The sequence below is a fragment of the Chamaea fasciata genome, unplaced genomic scaffold (genome assembly GCF_029207755.1).
Source record: "Chamaea fasciata isolate MVZ Bird 193981 ecotype frontalis unplaced genomic scaffold, bChaFas1.0.hap1 SCAF_9, whole genome shotgun sequence".
Taxonomy (NCBI): Eukaryota; Metazoa; Chordata; class Aves; order Passeriformes; family Sylviidae; genus Chamaea; species Chamaea fasciata.
Genome location: NW_027094094.1, coordinates 24,432,739 through 24,450,199, shown reverse-complemented (window position 1 = coordinate 24,450,199; position 17,461 = coordinate 24,432,739). Strand labels below are relative to the sequence as shown.

At 38.9% G+C, this 17,461-nt stretch overlaps 1 protein-coding gene across 1 annotated transcript in view; it reads right to left on the bottom strand.

Moving 5' to 3' along the window:
- RET (ret proto-oncogene) overlaps positions 1-17,461 on the bottom strand; it is a 252,913-nt gene that overhangs the window by 198,953 nt on the left and 36,499 nt on the right. The window lies entirely within an intron of this gene.

Below are 17,461 nucleotides of genomic sequence, written 5' to 3'. Positions count from 1 at the left end.
ACAAATGTGTTCTGCCCTAATCCATCTGTGGTGATTTCAACTCTTTTTAAATACATCTTCAAGAAAAAAAGAAATTCATCTTCAAGAAAAAAATCCTTGGTGAGATCAGTCAGCATCCTCTACAGGAGCCTGAACTTGTGGTAAAGCATCTGAGATAAAACTCATCAAAAGGAAGTCCCAAGTTTCAGCCTTACACTTAGCTAGACCTCTTTAAACCCCACAGTGCAGAAAAGTAGGTTTTGGGTTTGGTTTTTTTTTTCCTTAGCTTCTTTTGTTTTATTTAGCTTATATGGATGGGTTTTGTAAAACAGATGAACATGTGGCCACACACAGATGTTGTTTCTAGCATAAAGGAGGGAATACCTAGCAGATGCAGGGGAATAGATACATGCAAAGAATTGCTAGTTTTCAGAAAAGCAGTATCTGTTTACATATTCCAGAGATTTGTTTTGACTCAAAATGCATATAGGAAATTTCTAGACATGTATTTTACTGAGAGACTGTGGCAATTCACAGAAACAGAAAGCAAAAGGCAGTATCATTTCACAGAACAAGGCTAGTCTGAGCAGCGGATAGACAAGTGTATGACAGTGATCCCCAGGGAAGACCAGTAAAGACTCTTAACAGTTTACACAATATGGTAAAAGACAGAAATTGTGTTTATTTTCCTAGTCCCCACATTTATTCAGATCACATTATCCAAAAGGAAGAGGAATCCTACGCCTATCATTAGAAATGCTATTCAATTATATTCAACTAAAATATAACAATTTTTAACAACAGAGCTATATTAACAAATTAGCAGAGCAAATTACAACAGTACACTTGCTGGAGGGCTAAGGAATGGAAAAAGCATAAGTCTTACAGTAATCACTTAATATATCATGAGAAAGTAGGAATTCATTTGCTATAATATTTTCAATAATTTTGCTCAGCTGTTCTGCAAAGAGATGCACTGGGTACTTGAGTGGAAAAGTACACATCTTTATTGTAAGTTTTCTCTAATATGCTAGTGCACTGGGACCTGGCATGCCTGCCTTATCATCTAATTTCAAAAAATAAATAAATAAAGGAGATGATTCATTGAAAATGGAAATGATTCCTAAAGTAAATTGCAGCCTCTGCTGTGCTTTAGTATTTGTAAGCAGTAACTGGAAACTGTTGCATTTTTGCCGTGAAAGAAAATACCGATGTTTCATCTCAAATAAGTGCACAGCACCTCAGAGTTAGTGAGGGCCTCCACGATACATGCACCATCAAGCACTGCACCCAAAGGTCATCACTGTTCTGCTGAAGCTGCTTACAGCACTGTGTCGTGCCAAAAAGGCAAGGCAATGCAGCGCAAAGTCGCACAAGAAGAAAGCTACTGGTGAAGGAAGAAAGCTTGAATTGTCACAAAGGTTGTCTTCACCTTTATTTGTCTCCATTTTGGTTTCCAGATCAATCCTTGGAACAAATTCTAGGGTTTGTCTCCTGTTTACAGTACTAGTGTTAAAGACTTCAAGAGAGAAATTAGAAAACCAGTTCAGTGTATTAAATGGAAGACATTAATTTGACTAAGTGTAAGTGAAACGGCACTTGGCAGCAGGAGGAAGACAACTCCTGCACTGTCAGATGCCACAAGAGAATCCTCTGCCAAAACCCTCCAAAAAGATATTATGTTAAAAGCACTACATCACCAAAAGCTCACACTGGCATATCATCACTCCCCCTTGAACCATCTCTGTCCCAAGGACATCTTCTGCCCATGAAAGCTGCAGCTCTGTGTGTTAACCCCTTCACAGACATCATACATTAAGCAGGAAACACAAATAGCTCAGAATGGGACATGGCATGCCCTTAACTTCTAGATTGTGCTTTTACTGAATGAGCTTCATTTAAAAACACACAAAACCATAGGTTTACATTAAGTGCACCCCAAATTATACACAGCTTACCCGTTTATTTGTGCTGAAGTTGGATCAACATAAACACACCAGACTTGCTGAGATAAAACCTGACCCAACATCTAAGATTTATGAGTGATACTTTTTTATGTGTCTTATATAGAAGAATGAATAATAATTCTTGACCAGTCTGCATCTGGATTTGAATTTCACGCATCTTTTAGAGTTGCAAAACAAGCTAATGGATGCTGCTGTGACTCATATTAGCAATCACATCACATTAAAAAAATTCTGTTCAAGATGGAGTGCTTGAGCTAGAGGGCAGACTGCATCCCCTGGAAACTCAATTCCTTCTTTGCTTGATGAATGTTATCACTTCTTTTATTTCAGTTTTATATCATTATATCGACCTGATCAACTGAAGCTCATTTTAAACCAGATCAAAACTGTGATCCATTCTTCTTATGAAACTGTGAGAACAAACATTATGAATGAAAGTCAGACTTCATCACTTTAAATATCACCCGAACACACAAATCCTGTTGTTCTCATTTTTTTCCAAGCAGTTCCATTTTCTCCTTTTCTTTCCAAGCAGTAAGTTCATGAAACATGATTTATCACAAATCAGAAGCTTGGCGTACCCAAAGTTGCCCCAAATGAGCAAATGCAGTAAATCTTACCCTGAATATAATGTATTTTTACATTAGCAGGCATGCATGCCAGTTGCTTAACAGTGCGAGAGACACACATGGCTTACCCAAACCAAAAGGCTAATCATCCTGCTCAGCCTGAGTACCTGGGATTTCTTTTGTCTTGTCTTTAGTATTGATTTAATGAAGGTCCCAATAAGGTCTCAATTTAAATGCCTAATTACATATATATATGTGTGTGTGTGCATATATATGTATAAAAATGTATGGCTTTTCCTGTTTTGCTTGAAATTATTTCCGATGCCCACCAAATGCAAGCAGTGAGATACGAAAGGTTTCCTGTGTGACCATGCTAGCACCATGAGGAGAGAAAAACTGATGTCATGGAAATCAGCCCTTTGAAACCACAGAATCACTAGGTTGGAAGAAACCTTTAAGATCATCATCCAACCCATGCCCTAACACCACAGCTAAACCATGGCACTGAGTGCCACATCCAAACTCTTTTTAAACACATCCAGGGATGGTGACTCCACCACCTCCCCAGGCAGACTTCATCATTCTTTCCATAAAAAATCTTTTGTTATATCCAACCTATATTTCCCTTGGCACAGTTTAAGACTGTGTCCTCTCATTCCTCTCAGTTGCTGCCTGGAGAACAAGAGGACACCTGCAATCTTAAGCTTAAATGCTTAAGTCTAAAGCTTAAATGCAGGGTCAGAGAACAATTTTGGTTGGAGAAAGCTCCTGTCTGGTGTTCTGAGTGTCTCTGTGGGTAGAGGAGACCCACCACCTCTTGGGACCCTGGCTTGTTGTCTGACTACTTTTTTTCCTTGATATCTCATTGGATTTTCCCTCATTGCCATTATGTCTGTGGTGCCTCACCTAGCTCCATCTTCATGGCACCCTCCGACTGGGTAGATCCAGCCCTGTCACTGAGCTGGGATAATGCCACACAGCCAGGCTGTTCACACCACCTGCATGGTTTAATGCATCCTTCAGCAATGCAGCTGTGAAACATCCCATCACTCAGATACTCTTCTGCCTTTTTACATCTTCTCTTATAGACCATCCTCACTGTCAGCAACCAACCTGGTTATAGATATTTGAATATATTAACCTTGCAGGAGTAAGAAGAATTTATCTGGCACATGTCCAGAAGTTCAAGCATATATCAGCTTCAGAATCTGAACCTGTTGTCTGTATTGACACTTTTAATAAGATTTAAACTATAAAATTGGACTTCCTCCTAAGTAACCCATAAGCTTTTTTTTTTCTAATATCAACTCTAGAACAAAGAGGCTATTAAATAAATTGGCAGAAGTACGCTAAAAATTAGACCAAATATTTCCAAACCTTTGAGAAAACATTTTATTAAAAAAACTCAATTTCAAAAATTATATAATAATATCTATATTTATTTATCATTCTTTTTCAGGTTAGAGGGCCAGCTCTGACCTTGTCTCTGAACTGCCTTTCCTATTTCTACTTCAAATTTCATTATGTCACAAGAGGCCAAATTCAGACCAGATGTTACCAGGCAAAAAAATCAACTCCTTTGGTGAAGAAGTTACGCCTGTTTCCTAGAGGACTGAACTTAGCTCCACAGGCTCTCACTGGCAAAAAAACTGATGGTGCCGTCTGTCCATTGCAGCCAGACAGAACCATCCTACTGAGGAGACGCCGAGAGACATTGTATTTCCCACAGTGGGAGCAATCTCCCCTGAATCTCCACATGGTCGGCAGCATTCCATTAAAGCCACTTAGGATAACAAGCCCTGCATAAACAGATTTTTCAACAGACAAGTTTTGTCAATATCGCTTCATCTTCTACAATGCAACATTCAAATGTGGTTTAGTGAGGCAGAAAGAAAACTAAAATGTAGAAAATCTAAAATCTTTGAATAAATAATGTTTATTATGGAAAGTAATATTCCAATAATTAAGTCAGGTTTTGCATCTCTGAGAGTATTTCATAGGTCTGGTATTTGACTGTGAGGGAAGTACTAAGTACATGAAAACATCAACATAACCTAAGTGAGGATTTTGTATAACAGGAATTCCTATAATTTTTTTTCAGCAGAAAGGAAGTTACAGCTTTCCACACGCTCCCACTGAGCTGTGCTAACCCTTACAACACGGCTTGCTGAAAACAAACTCAATTGCTCAACATCTGTACTGCAGCTTTCATTAACACGATTCTCGACGTCAGTCCTAGTGTATTATTGATCAGCATCTGCATAACCCCTCGCTGGGAAACACGGGGCTGTCTGCATTTCCTGCAGCACTCCCGCTTTAATCCACTCTGTGTGAGGCAGTGAGGCACAGGCTCTCTCTCCTGGCAGGTTGTGGGGCTTCCCACCACTGCTCCCATGCCAGCTCCAATGCCCTCCATGGGGCTTCCCAACACCAAGGGGCTGCAAAGCTAACAAAATAAACCTCTTCGAAGGCAAACAACTAAGAAGGCAACAAACTGCTGACTGTTGGCAGAAAAACTGGCTCAGAAGCAGAAGGGTGGGATTTTTCCTCTTGTACCTGAAAAAAATGGAGGCAAACCAATGCCTTCATGCTCTCTCAGTCAATCATGCCCAGCTCAACAAAAATTGGTTAAAGCACACTCATATTATGGACACCTCAGTGAAGAAATCCATCTGTAGCCAGTAAAAAGCTCTCAAATTGAGTGGTACCCTGTGTTCAAAGAGCATCTTATCTGAACTAAAGCCTTAAAATTCTGAAAGCCGTTTAAAAAAAAGGCAGCTAAAAACATAACCCCAGAATTAAAATTATGAGATGCGCTTAATTATATTTAGAAATATGGTCTCTCTAAATAGATCGCTTCAAATCCTAATGCCTTAAATTTAGATTGGAATGGTCACTGTAGGCTGTAAAGTCCTATCAGTGAAAGATTTTTTGAAGAAATTCAGGTACTCAAAAAATGCCGGGTCATTTTCATCAGAAGAAAAAAACTCCAAATTTTGATCAGCATCTTTTAAATTTGCAACCACTCTGGCAAATATTTTTATTCAAAAAGAGGAGAAAAAAAGAGATGTCATCAAAATTTTGCTGCAGTATTTTTTAAAGTAAAAACCTGACACATTGTTTCAAGGCCAAATTTACCTCAGTTTTAACACCTGAAAATTAACGTAAAATATCCTGCTTTTAATTAATTATTTGAAATAAATATACTATTGATTTCATTGCATTTAAAATCCTTTCATATCAATGTACTAGAGCATTCCACTGGCAAGGAGGGAAGTTCCCAAATTACTGTTTTCTAAACATAAGGAGGGTCTACTTGCTGCATATTTTACTAGTCATTTTTCTTTATCCTTCCTCCCTCCCCTGCCATTCAGCTTCCTTGTACTTAGTTTCCCACACACACCACCAAAAACATAGAACACACTTAATTTTAGGTGTTAATCCAACTAGAATCTGGGTAGTGAGGCATAACAAAACTGACTAACAGAACTAGAGGAAGCACAAAGCACTCTCAAATACACTCGGTAAGTTCCCAGCAAGGCCCAGGTCTATCAGCTCTCATCTAGATGATGTTCTCAAATCAAAGGCAATTTTTTTTCCTTAATTTCAACAGGAACAAGCCTAGAGCTGAACAAAATTAGAAATTATGGACTTCATGTAGATAAAATTATCTAGCAGCTGTTATGTGGAAAATTAAGATTATCACAGAGTACCTACTGGCCTTAAAACACTCACATTTATTAAAACATTATCAAGAGATAAGAATTGCAGTCAAAGTCTTGGAAATTAAATTTAGACACAGCAAACATACACTTCTTAGATGGCCTAAATGGCCAAAGCTTCACAGAAGCTGAAGAAACCACACTCACATATAAAGCCAGCATATACACATACACTTTTTATATGGCAATGCTATATAAAAGGTAAAATTATATCACACATACATAAGTGTATTATAGACATATAATTCTATATAATGCTTTTTGAATATTTTCCATTTTAATAAAAAGGTACTGTGTTCTGTAAGGCATCTTTAATGAACAAAGTTTAGCCCTGTTTTATTTGTGCGTATGAAGAAGAAATGTGCTATAAAAATATAAAAAAGTTGCATTTTTAAAAGAAATTAGAGCAGAGTTCAGACACGTTCTACAAACAAAAATAAGGGACAAAGAGAGACCTTTAACTACTCTCATTTCTCTAAATAGCTAATAATGATTCCTCAGACAAATTACTTGTGTGTTCCACCACTCAAAACAGAAAATCACATTTTGCCATCCTGACCACTGTGGACCCATGTGGCAGACATTTTCAACTGCTGCTGCTGAGCTCACTAAACCTGATAGTCCCATGTTCACAGTATGGAAATCATGGAAGAAATGTCTTCCTTTTGATTGTCTGCACGAATTATAAATCCTTCATGGCAGGTTTTCTTTCAGGGTCTCTGTCTGTGAAAAAATCTGCTCATAGGGTAAGGTAAGGCCTGCAGGACCATCCAGGGCTTCTGGGCATCAAACTGCAACCACTAAGATAAGATAAGATGTGGTTACATTAATCTTCCTCATTTCAAATTATAAATGCAGGTTCCTGTCAGACTGACAGGACATGGGTGCTCTAGGTCCCATGAGCTGAACGCAGTTCTTTGACAAAAAATTTCAGGAGACAAAGCCAAGCATGTGCAAAGTCAACATAACAGCTAACAACTAATCAAAAATTTACCAGAAATATCACAGAGAATACTGTTCAAAGCCTGTTTAATTCAAACAGTAGTCTTTCCTAGGATTAGTCCAGACCCTTACTATCTTACATAATTTCACTGTTACCTGCCTTTATTCTGTTCATTTCTGTCACCCTCAAGGGCAGAAGCCATGCGGCACCATTGTCATTGCCACATCGTTATCTGTTGCAGCAAAAATACAGCAATAAGCAAACAAACAAACAAACATCCCTACTTTTTTTTTTTTCCTGACATCACCACTACAGGGGAAAGAAAAAAAAAAATCCCAGAGGCGACCCAAAGCAATTTAGTCCATGAATATGACTGCTATCAGTTACCACACTGGAAATGCTGTGGGACTTTTCCTGGCCTGTTTGTACATGTGTGTACTTGTTTTTTACAAGGTTCTCCACCAAAAAACAAAACAGCAGCAAGCCTTGTGTCTCCTGTAGAGTTGATTATATTAGATCATTTTATCTTATTGACAGAGGGGAGAGACAGGCTGGGTGTGATGAATGGCTATTGTTATACCCTACCTGACCACCCTGGCGCCCACCCAGGCACGCAGCCTGATGGCAATCAGGTAGCCTGACTCATGTGATATTTGACAAAGGATAGGTCAAGATCCTCCCCATCTGTTATCAAGAAAAACCTTCTGTCTACTTGCAGCAATACTGCAGTGTTACTTTTACCACTGAAAAAATGCGTGGAAATAAGAAGTGCAGTTTGCAAGTTTCCCTACTATCGTATTTACGCTATTAAAAAGGAAAATTAAGCACTTGGATTGGAATAAATGGCATCTCTCTTCTGTCAGCACAGCCTAGCAAACACATATGCTTAAAACAGACCGTGTTCTTGAGCATCCCCGACACAGTGAAATGTGAGTAGCTACAGTTAGCCACCCTTATCCTTGCTCAGTTGAATAAATGGCAAGCCTGCTATAAAACTTGCGTAGAACTGACTCACAGGGAAAATTTTAGAAGGTGCCACAGACATTAAAACAAATAAAAGTGTTTGGCTGTCTGAGGTATGTAGCAGCAGCTTGAAAATTCAGAAACGGGAGCCCTTCTTTTGTGAGAGAGGAAATTCCAGGGACTGCAGTATGGAACTGCACACAGCGAATTACTAATACATTAAAGCAAAAAACCTTCTTCTACCTCTAATGACATGAAATAAAATACAGAACGATGAGCAGTAAGTGCATCTGAAAGACCAAGGAACACTGTAATTTTGGACATCTAGCCTGAATGTCCAGAGACATCTAATCTTTTCTACTGCAACTATAACCCTGCACCTGTTTTGGAAGTATTGTAGTACTAGACTAGATGATACCTTTCCATTCAGTCACGCAACCTGTGATGTAAACTAATTATAAAAATAAAACTTTCCACATTCAGGGGCAGAATCACATCTAGCTCATGTCTCTTATTGTAGCACATTAATCCTGTTCAATATGGGAACTGAATGCTTCTAGGCAACATTTCTTGCCTTCACCATAAAATATGATAAACTTTTTGCTACTTTTTCTGTATAGGGTTCAGCACTTGTAAGTTTGCCAATATTAACAGCAAGAAACTTACTATAATAATTAATATCCCTTAATAATTTATCACTAAGGATTGTAATTATTTTCTCTGTAAAGAGTTACTCTTGAAAGATTAGGCAGGCACATACTTTCCTACTCTTAAAGCTGGCCTTGTTGCTAGGCAGCAAACACATCATCACACACTTTGGAAGATCTCGCCAAACAAATTATCGTCTTTTTTCCTTTATTTTGACCTGAGCCTAATACTGATATTTTTCCATTCCATAGTTTGGTGGGTGTTTTGGAATTAGTTCATTTTTAACTTGAAGCTCTTATTATTTTTCATTCAAGAAAGTCATATGCAACTACTTCCTGTCTCTGCAGGCTGAGGACAAAGATGATCAGCTGTGGAGAATAGTTAGCTCAGTCAAAAAGCAATGCCTGTTCATCAACATGCACAAACACAATGCCACTGGACAACTTTTAGCAAAGCTAAAATCCCCCGTGACATATGGTCGACAGCAGGCTGAAGGGCACAGGACATGAGCACAAAGTTTGTTTCTTATAGAATCCCTGGATAGCCAAGATTCTGATTTTCAACCCTTTCAGGGTGAACTGATGAATTTAGTAAAAGTTGGGGTGGAAGACTGGAGCTTATTTCAATCTATAATTCCACGGATCCTTTGAGAAGTTACAATATTTACATATTGTAAATATACCATCCTATATGATGTAGGTGCTCATGGATGTTTTAGCAGCAACCTGGGTAATTATATCATAGCAGCTCTCCAGGATGACAAGTGGAATAAATCATCTCTAGCCTGGAACTATAACACATCACAGCCACAGAGTCCTCCAACACGGCTTTATTGCCCTTTATAAATTATTAGACAACTAAGAGACAAATACTTCTGGCAAAGTCCACAGTGATAGGCAGTATGGCAATGAATTTTCTTGTCACTTGCTATCGATTTCAGTGCAGTTTGGCCCTATGAGAGTAAAAGATTTACATGAAGACCTCCAACAAATTCAGTGCCTTGAAATGGGGTTTTCTTTCTTCCACTTCTGTGGTTGAAGCTGAAGCAACTCCCTGTCCTACACCAACTACTACTGAAAGATCTTGCCCTTTTCCATGGAATGCAGCAAGTGGCTTGGTGTCATCACTGAACACTGGCTCTGTTCAAACATAGCTTTTGAACATTGGTGCAGCAGTTTGCACTCCTGCTGAGTGGACTATAGGCCCTTCAGCTCTAAGCAGGAATGTTCTGCACCCACTTTGCACTTCGTAGGTGAATGCAAAAGCACAGAGCCTAAGGCAATGGAGCAGTGCAAACTGATACAGCTGGTAAACATCCATGATCTAAGAAACTTACAGAGGCACGATGATGAATTCCATGAAAACGGGTAAAACAATTCCTGCCAATCCAAATTACTTAATACAGAAAAGATTTTTTGTCATGCAATTAAAATTCATACACGTTCCATAAAATCTGTTTTTAACGGCCATGAAAAGGCAATAAAGATTCATTACTCAAACCTTTCTCCTAATATTTTCGACTACAAAAAAACCCTAAGGCCCATGTTACCTATTTTATAAATCATATATGTCACTTTACAAACATCCTCACAATGCAGTAAAACTGCATTCAGTACAGCAATTTCCACAATTAGGGACAGAAAATCACCATTTTTCAAATTATGAACTGAGGTAACAAATTTGCCATTCATGATTATGTAGAAAAGAGGTAATTACAACAGACCAGTGAACCAAACATTAGTCCCCCAATGCATAGATTTTTATCATCAAAATCTGTATCAGTCTAGAACATCACTTTTTTTTTTTTCCTTTCTGGAAAACTACTGTTGATGGCTTATTCCTACAATTGAGCTGCATTCACATAAAAGTAAAGTGGAAAAATGAAGCGTTCCTATTTATTTTTGTTCAAAATCACACCCCTTGCAACGTCAGTCGATTCAGAAAATGCTGAAGTCAAATACAGAGCTACACAACCAGGTTTACATTTCAAGTTTAAGATTATTTCTTGGATCATTTCCCACCTGATAGAAAGGTTTCTAATCATAGTCTCAACTAAGACTCCCACATCCTCTGCTCCTGAAGTGCTTTTGGCTTTGCATTCATAGTCTGGGTCCCAAGGGAGAAACACAGATAACAATTCCATGGAACACAACCAATCACTTCACAAACACCACATCATGATGCAGCCAAATAGGGTTCTCCAGTAGGTCATGTGACACACAGATGGACATAGCCAGTGACAACACAGGCAACTGTACAACTCCTTTTGCTTAACTAATACATGTATGTTCAAATATATCACTCATTGCAGATAAATATTTATACTCAGCTCGTGAGGTGGCCTGTGATGATCTTGCTACTCAAAACACTAGTTTATGCATATTCTATCCATATTGAGCAGATCAAAACTTGTGCCTTGTCACTACAAATGCATATTTACAATAAGCTTTAAAAGTATTTATATCTAAATTATCACACCTCTAAAATCCCTCATTAAGAAAAATTACTTCAAAATCTCCACACAGGTTGCTTGTAGTCTATGTTACTCATTGCAGGTGAAAAATCATCATTCATTTATGGTCCTGTCTCGCACCAAAAAGTTTTAAGCCTGTGACATTCACAGGCCCAAAAATCTTCTGTTTCAGCAGTGTCTTGGGTTTTGACAAGCAGATTGAAGAACTGTCCAAATTCCTAAGATGATCTTTATGTGTTAATGAAAACAACAGCAAAATAATTTAGAAATGAAAAAGTAAATCCAGCATTGACAGGAAATGAGTGTACGTGCAAATGTTTAGATCTTTAAAAATTAGTCTGTGTGCCATTTCCATTCCACAGCTGATAAGCAAGGACTTTATCCCTTTGGTTGACATGACTCTTACTAATGCTTACAAGCATGCTTCCTACTTCATCTAGAAAATGTCGTTTGTGAGGTATATGATAACACAAGGTACAGGAAAATAAAAACATACTATTTGTATCTTATTTTCTGGATATATTCCACTTAGGAAAAAAAAATATTACAAGCCTTAAATCTACACAGTGCTGGTTGTAATCAAATAGCCCCTCTGAGGAATTTACATGAAGAGGTATACTTTTGAAACAATCACATGTATAAATAGTTAGCAGACACGATGGTATAACATTTGCCTCATCATTTTCCATCTATTTGTTTAAGAACCCAAATTTCTATGGGGAAAAGACAAAACTAAAAAAAAAAAAATTGCACTTAAAAATACACATTTTGATTCAATTTAACTAAGAGGCAAAGGAAAAAAACAGGAGAAAATTACAATGATAGAAAGATTTCTCCTGTAGGACAAGATTGTTTGATTCAGCCTGTCCACACTACATAGCATCTGATGACAGGCTCTTTGACAGAGCTATAAAACATGCTAACAGTGCTATTAAGATTACTAATACCATCTCCCAGCACAGGCACAAATGCTCTTGGCACAGTCACATTTTGTACCCGCCCATGCCAAGTTTCAAAGAAGCTGCAGATAAGACATGAGAAGTAGAGAAATAGACACTCATTTGAAGCCTGGAAAAACCTAGGTGGACCCTCTTCCATTAAGGAAAGACATCACCAAGTAAGGTCATAAGGCACGATGACATGTCACGCCCTAAAAGAAACAGTGTTCCTCCAAGAATGTGAGGTAGGTACCTAAATAACGGGTAGAGTTAGAGGACAATTCCTCAAAAAGCATTCCAAAGATAACTGGGGAGCCACAGGATAACTGGTAGTGTACAGTTACCAGTGGCTAAAAAGCAAGGAGGAAATACACAGCTAAATCCCATCCAAGCAACAGTGGTTGATTTTTGACTGTGAACCTCAGAAGCAAGCAGAGGACACTGTTTAAATCAGAGAAGCCTTGAGGAGCTCAGACAGAACAAGAGGCTCCTAAGAAAACAGCAGCCAAAATGTACCCAGCTGCCAGAACTGAGAGGACATCAGCTCTTTTTCAAAACCAGGTACCCTGCTGGTCTCTACTTTAACTTCCAGAAGGGACACAACACAGACTGATAGCTCAGCAAAAACCTTTCTTCTGTATCCAGAAATAATCAAGAAGTAAAATAAGTGATAATATAAATTAGAAAAAAAGACTAGAATATCAAGTTTGGAGAAATGGAAAATTATTATTATTGCAGTCTCCTAAAGCTAAGTCTTCATGCTGCTTCAACAGATTTCTGGCATGCCTTAGTCAAAGTAACAGCAAATATTTATTTATGCATTTCAGAGCATTTGTTCAGGAACAAAAAAAAAATTCAACAAAACTGAAAGCATAACAGGAACTGTTTCTCTGAAAACTCCAAACAAATTCAGAGACCTCACCAATAAAAAAAAATCAGCTGACCAAAACATTGAGAGGAACTGAAAGGAAAGTCGAGCTTCAAGATCTTCCAGAATTTATTTTAGGGTTTATTTGAGGAGTGCCTATTTAACAATATACTCCTTACCAAAGCCTTAACAAACACAAATTTTGAGTGTACTTCATGCCTCAGGCATAGGGGAAAAATAGTTCTAGAGCATAATTGTTGTTTCTTAATGGAAATTAGTTTTTAAATCACCTAAAATTTGCTCCAATTAGCAATATAAGCTTATTAGGTTTCAATAAACCAAGATATCTGAAAATTCTACTGGCTCAAAATAAACTAACCAACCAAACAAAAAAATTAAAACAAAACAAACACCAACAAAACCCCCCACCCAAAAAACAAACAAACAAAAAACAACCAAAGGAACATGAAATTCACAGCATTTATCTCATTTTCTCCAATCCTTATTTTGTACAGTCTCTGTGAAGAATTTAAAGGGATTAAAATGCATTCCAAATCTTCTCCTTTGAATAATTTCTATACCCAAAATGTTACATGTTCCATTCCTATGTGTTCCCTAATCCTTTGTGATTCTGTTTTATCCCAGCAGAGTGCAGATGTTTTACTGAGATCTACTCCAAATAGATCTCACAAAATAGGACCATATACCATAATAAGTAGCTAAATTCAACAAGAAAATGCAGATAACACATTATAAGTTCCTATTGCAGATAATATCCAAGAGCAGCTTTAACCTTTTATATGAAGATTATACAGGTATTGTGTATTTTAGTGGGAAGTACACTTTAACCTTGAATTAAGTACCTTAAACTTGTCCACCTGCTCTCTTTGACTCACTCTCTGCAAATAGCAGTTCCTGATAAAAATGAAAACATGCTTTTGCTTCATGACTTCCAGGAGAATCTCTAGATCAATTAGCATTTGTATTATCATTTCAGGAAGTGATATATAACCCTGGCCACTTTTTGAGCTATCTCTTGGAGTGCCTCTTATCCCTCTGTCAACTCACATTTGTCTGCTCATGAAGTTACTGGAAAGAATGACTCAACATTAATTTCCATTACAGCAGAGTGAAAGTCCATTCATAAATATTGCCTCTGACAGACTTCACTTGGCTTCTTGAAGCTGACCTTGATTAACCAGTACACACTCCATATGCCAAACAATAATTAAGACCTTGCAACATTGCTTTAACTCAAATACACAGTAATTAAGGGGGGGGGGGGAGAAGTTCACATTATAAAACTAAAACAAGATTTCAGGATATTAAAGCAATTTCCAGCAATCATGCCATCTTAGTAATATACTGTATTCACCTGAGGAGTGCTGGAGATGCACTAAAGGCAAGATTTCATTCATTCTGAGGCACACCTAATTAAATTATAAAGTACCAGTATCAGGGGTTTTTTTCCTTTGTGAATGCCTGCAGAAATGTATTGGATCAGGTTTCAAGGTATACAGTGCACCAGTCCCCAAAATATAAATGAGTTCTGAGAAGCACATATGAATACAGCACATGCTGTATAGACAGAAGATTCCCAGAAAATGAACAAATAGTCTTTCTGTGTGAGATATGGGACAGCAGATGGTGAGGTTAGTTTTTCTGTAGCATTAGCATCTTTTCCCTGATTGTCATACTGCCTCAGGGTCCTTTGAGCATTTAACAACCCAGTAAGATAAGGTGAGGAACAAACACAAGGAGAGACTAAAGTCCAAACCTGAAAGTATCTAGGAGCACAAGGATTATTGATTACTGAAGTCATGAGAGTTCAGGCTTTTTGTTCTTTTGAAAATCAGGCCTAAATGATTATCCAAAGTGGCAAAGAAAGCATGAGGGAATGAACTTCCACCTCTACCTTCTGTGCCAGCCTGCAAAATCACCTCTTAGATTCTTGGTTTATTTTGTCTTCATGTTTTGAACTGCTGCAACTGCCAGAAGATGAGGCTATGTGCACCTCTTCTCAACAAGAGAAAATTGTGAAGACATCTTTGGTGGAACTGTCAACTACAAAATTCAGTTGACTCTGTCCTAGTGTACAGGGCAGGATAAATACTGTTTAGACGATCTATTAAAGGCAGCAAAAGAGAAAAAAGCCACCAACTTTGAAGAGGCTTCCACTTTTTAAACACAAATATGACCTCAGATACCATGGTGTCTTCATGGTTTGTCTTTTCAAGTTCATGCATGTCACAGTTAGTTATCTGAATTGGATTATGTATTGTAAACCCATCTGGTGTAGCCAGATTATAAGAAAGGGTTTTTAATGCCAACCATGAGACAATCTCCACTGCAGTCATAGTGATACTGTACCATGCTTACTTTCTGCCCAAAATGTTCACAGATACCTTGCAGCTGTTGAGTCCATTTCAAAATAAAATATTGGTTAATTTAATGAAAACTTCTATGCAAGATGTTCTCAGGAGACTATATGAAATCACAAACAATAGAATACAAGGACAAGATGCTGCTGAGCTAATTGTAATTATATCTAAAAAGCCCTTTATCCTAATTTAGTGATAAAATCTATTTCCCAAGCTTCTTTCAGTCAGGTGAGATATAACCTCTGTGTAGAGCCAATATTCCCTAAAAGCAATTACTGGTGTTGCCAGAACAAGTATTTAGGAGCAGCGGGAGAGCCTGCCCAGTCTAGTGCAGGATCTCTTTCTGTCTGGGCACTGGGTGTTTGCCCTGGAGGGGGTTACACCCCACTGCTGCCAATGGGCTAAAACCCAGTGCACGTGTTGCCTCCAGCAGCAGAGAGCAGCTGTCTACCAGAAACATTTAAGAAAACTGCTGATTACAACATAACAGCAAATTAAGCCATAAGATTGAAGGCAATCCTCCAAAAAAACAATGGATTTGGCAGCACGGGTCCTGCATCCCCCCTGCAGTGGTTTCCATGGCTCCATTGGTGCGCTGCTCCTCAGGGAGCTCCCACACCGGCCCCCTCCTGCCCTCATGGCACGGCTGTGCTGGCACATCCATCCTTCCCAGCTGCCCTCCTTGGCAGCACTCTGGTGTGCCATGAGGGCCCTGGGACCAGAAGCCCAACACTGAGCCTGCCATGGCAGGGCCCTCACCATGCTCTACCTTGTCGCCTCTCTGCCAGGGCTTCCATACCAGTCTCCCAACACCAGGCACCACAGCTTGGCCGTAAAAGCGTGGGCAGAGGCCCAGAGCCCGGCCCAGAGCGGAGCTGGAGCAGCCTCCCCTCACGCGGCTGTGGTGGGAAACGCTCGAGGAGACGATGGCCGCAACAGGCCATGGCGTTTCCCACCACCCACAGCTTTCCTGATTGCTTTGTTTGGCTGGGTCATGGGATAAGCACACAGGAGGTGTCCCATTGTAAGGAGCAAGTGATTTTCCTGCCTACCTAATGCCCACCATTCTCTATCACAGAGTCTCCTCCACCACCTTCTCCCGGTCTGAAAATCAGCACGACTACACTGCAAATAAACTCACTTCCTTACAGCCTAGAACGCAGCCAACTGAACAGCGATTTCCATTTCTAAACAGCATCTTAATGGCCATGTGGAAAGCACTTTTCACTTAAGGCAGTTCGTGATCCAGCTGTCACAGGATACTATTTGTTTTACAGCATTCCTCCTGCTCCTAAGATGCCTCCTGTATCAAGGCAGCACCCACCCCCCTTAAGGCACCTCAGCTCACCTGCCCTTATGATATTCATGGGCAATAAGGCACAACTTATCTTTCTGTAAATACCGATTTTATTATCTTTAAACTCCTAACACCATTCCTTGCCGATTTCCCACACTTTGACTGTGATCTCTTCCTGCATCTATTTTAGATCCATTGTGTATTCTGCTTTTTATAGGAAGCAGAGCTACTAACATCCTTAACGTACCTCTCTTTCCAATTTTCACGCTCTTTGACTCTAATTGGCTTTCTACCAGCCAGCAGCCATACCACAAGAACAGACTTTACCATGAAGTATCTCAATTGGCTTTAGGTAATTCAAGCAGACAATATAAATGCCTCTCTGAACAATTCAGCAGCTACCATGTGAATATCTTAATTAGTGAATCAATGGAGGATTTTCCTTCACTTTAAGGGCTGCATTGGAAGGTGAATCTCTTTGGCAAGGTGTTTTAAAAACACTGGTTACTGAGCCACGATGTTGTCTTCCCAGCAATATGCAGTGATGCAAATGATACAATTGCTTGGCCATACCCTTGACCAAAAAAAAACATGAAGCAATGAATACTGTAATATTCCTCTCATCTTTCCCTAGATCAGTGCATGTCACCTCTAGAGAAGTCCAGATCCTATCCCACACTGGCCTCAAGAAAAGCACACCTATTCAGACTTTG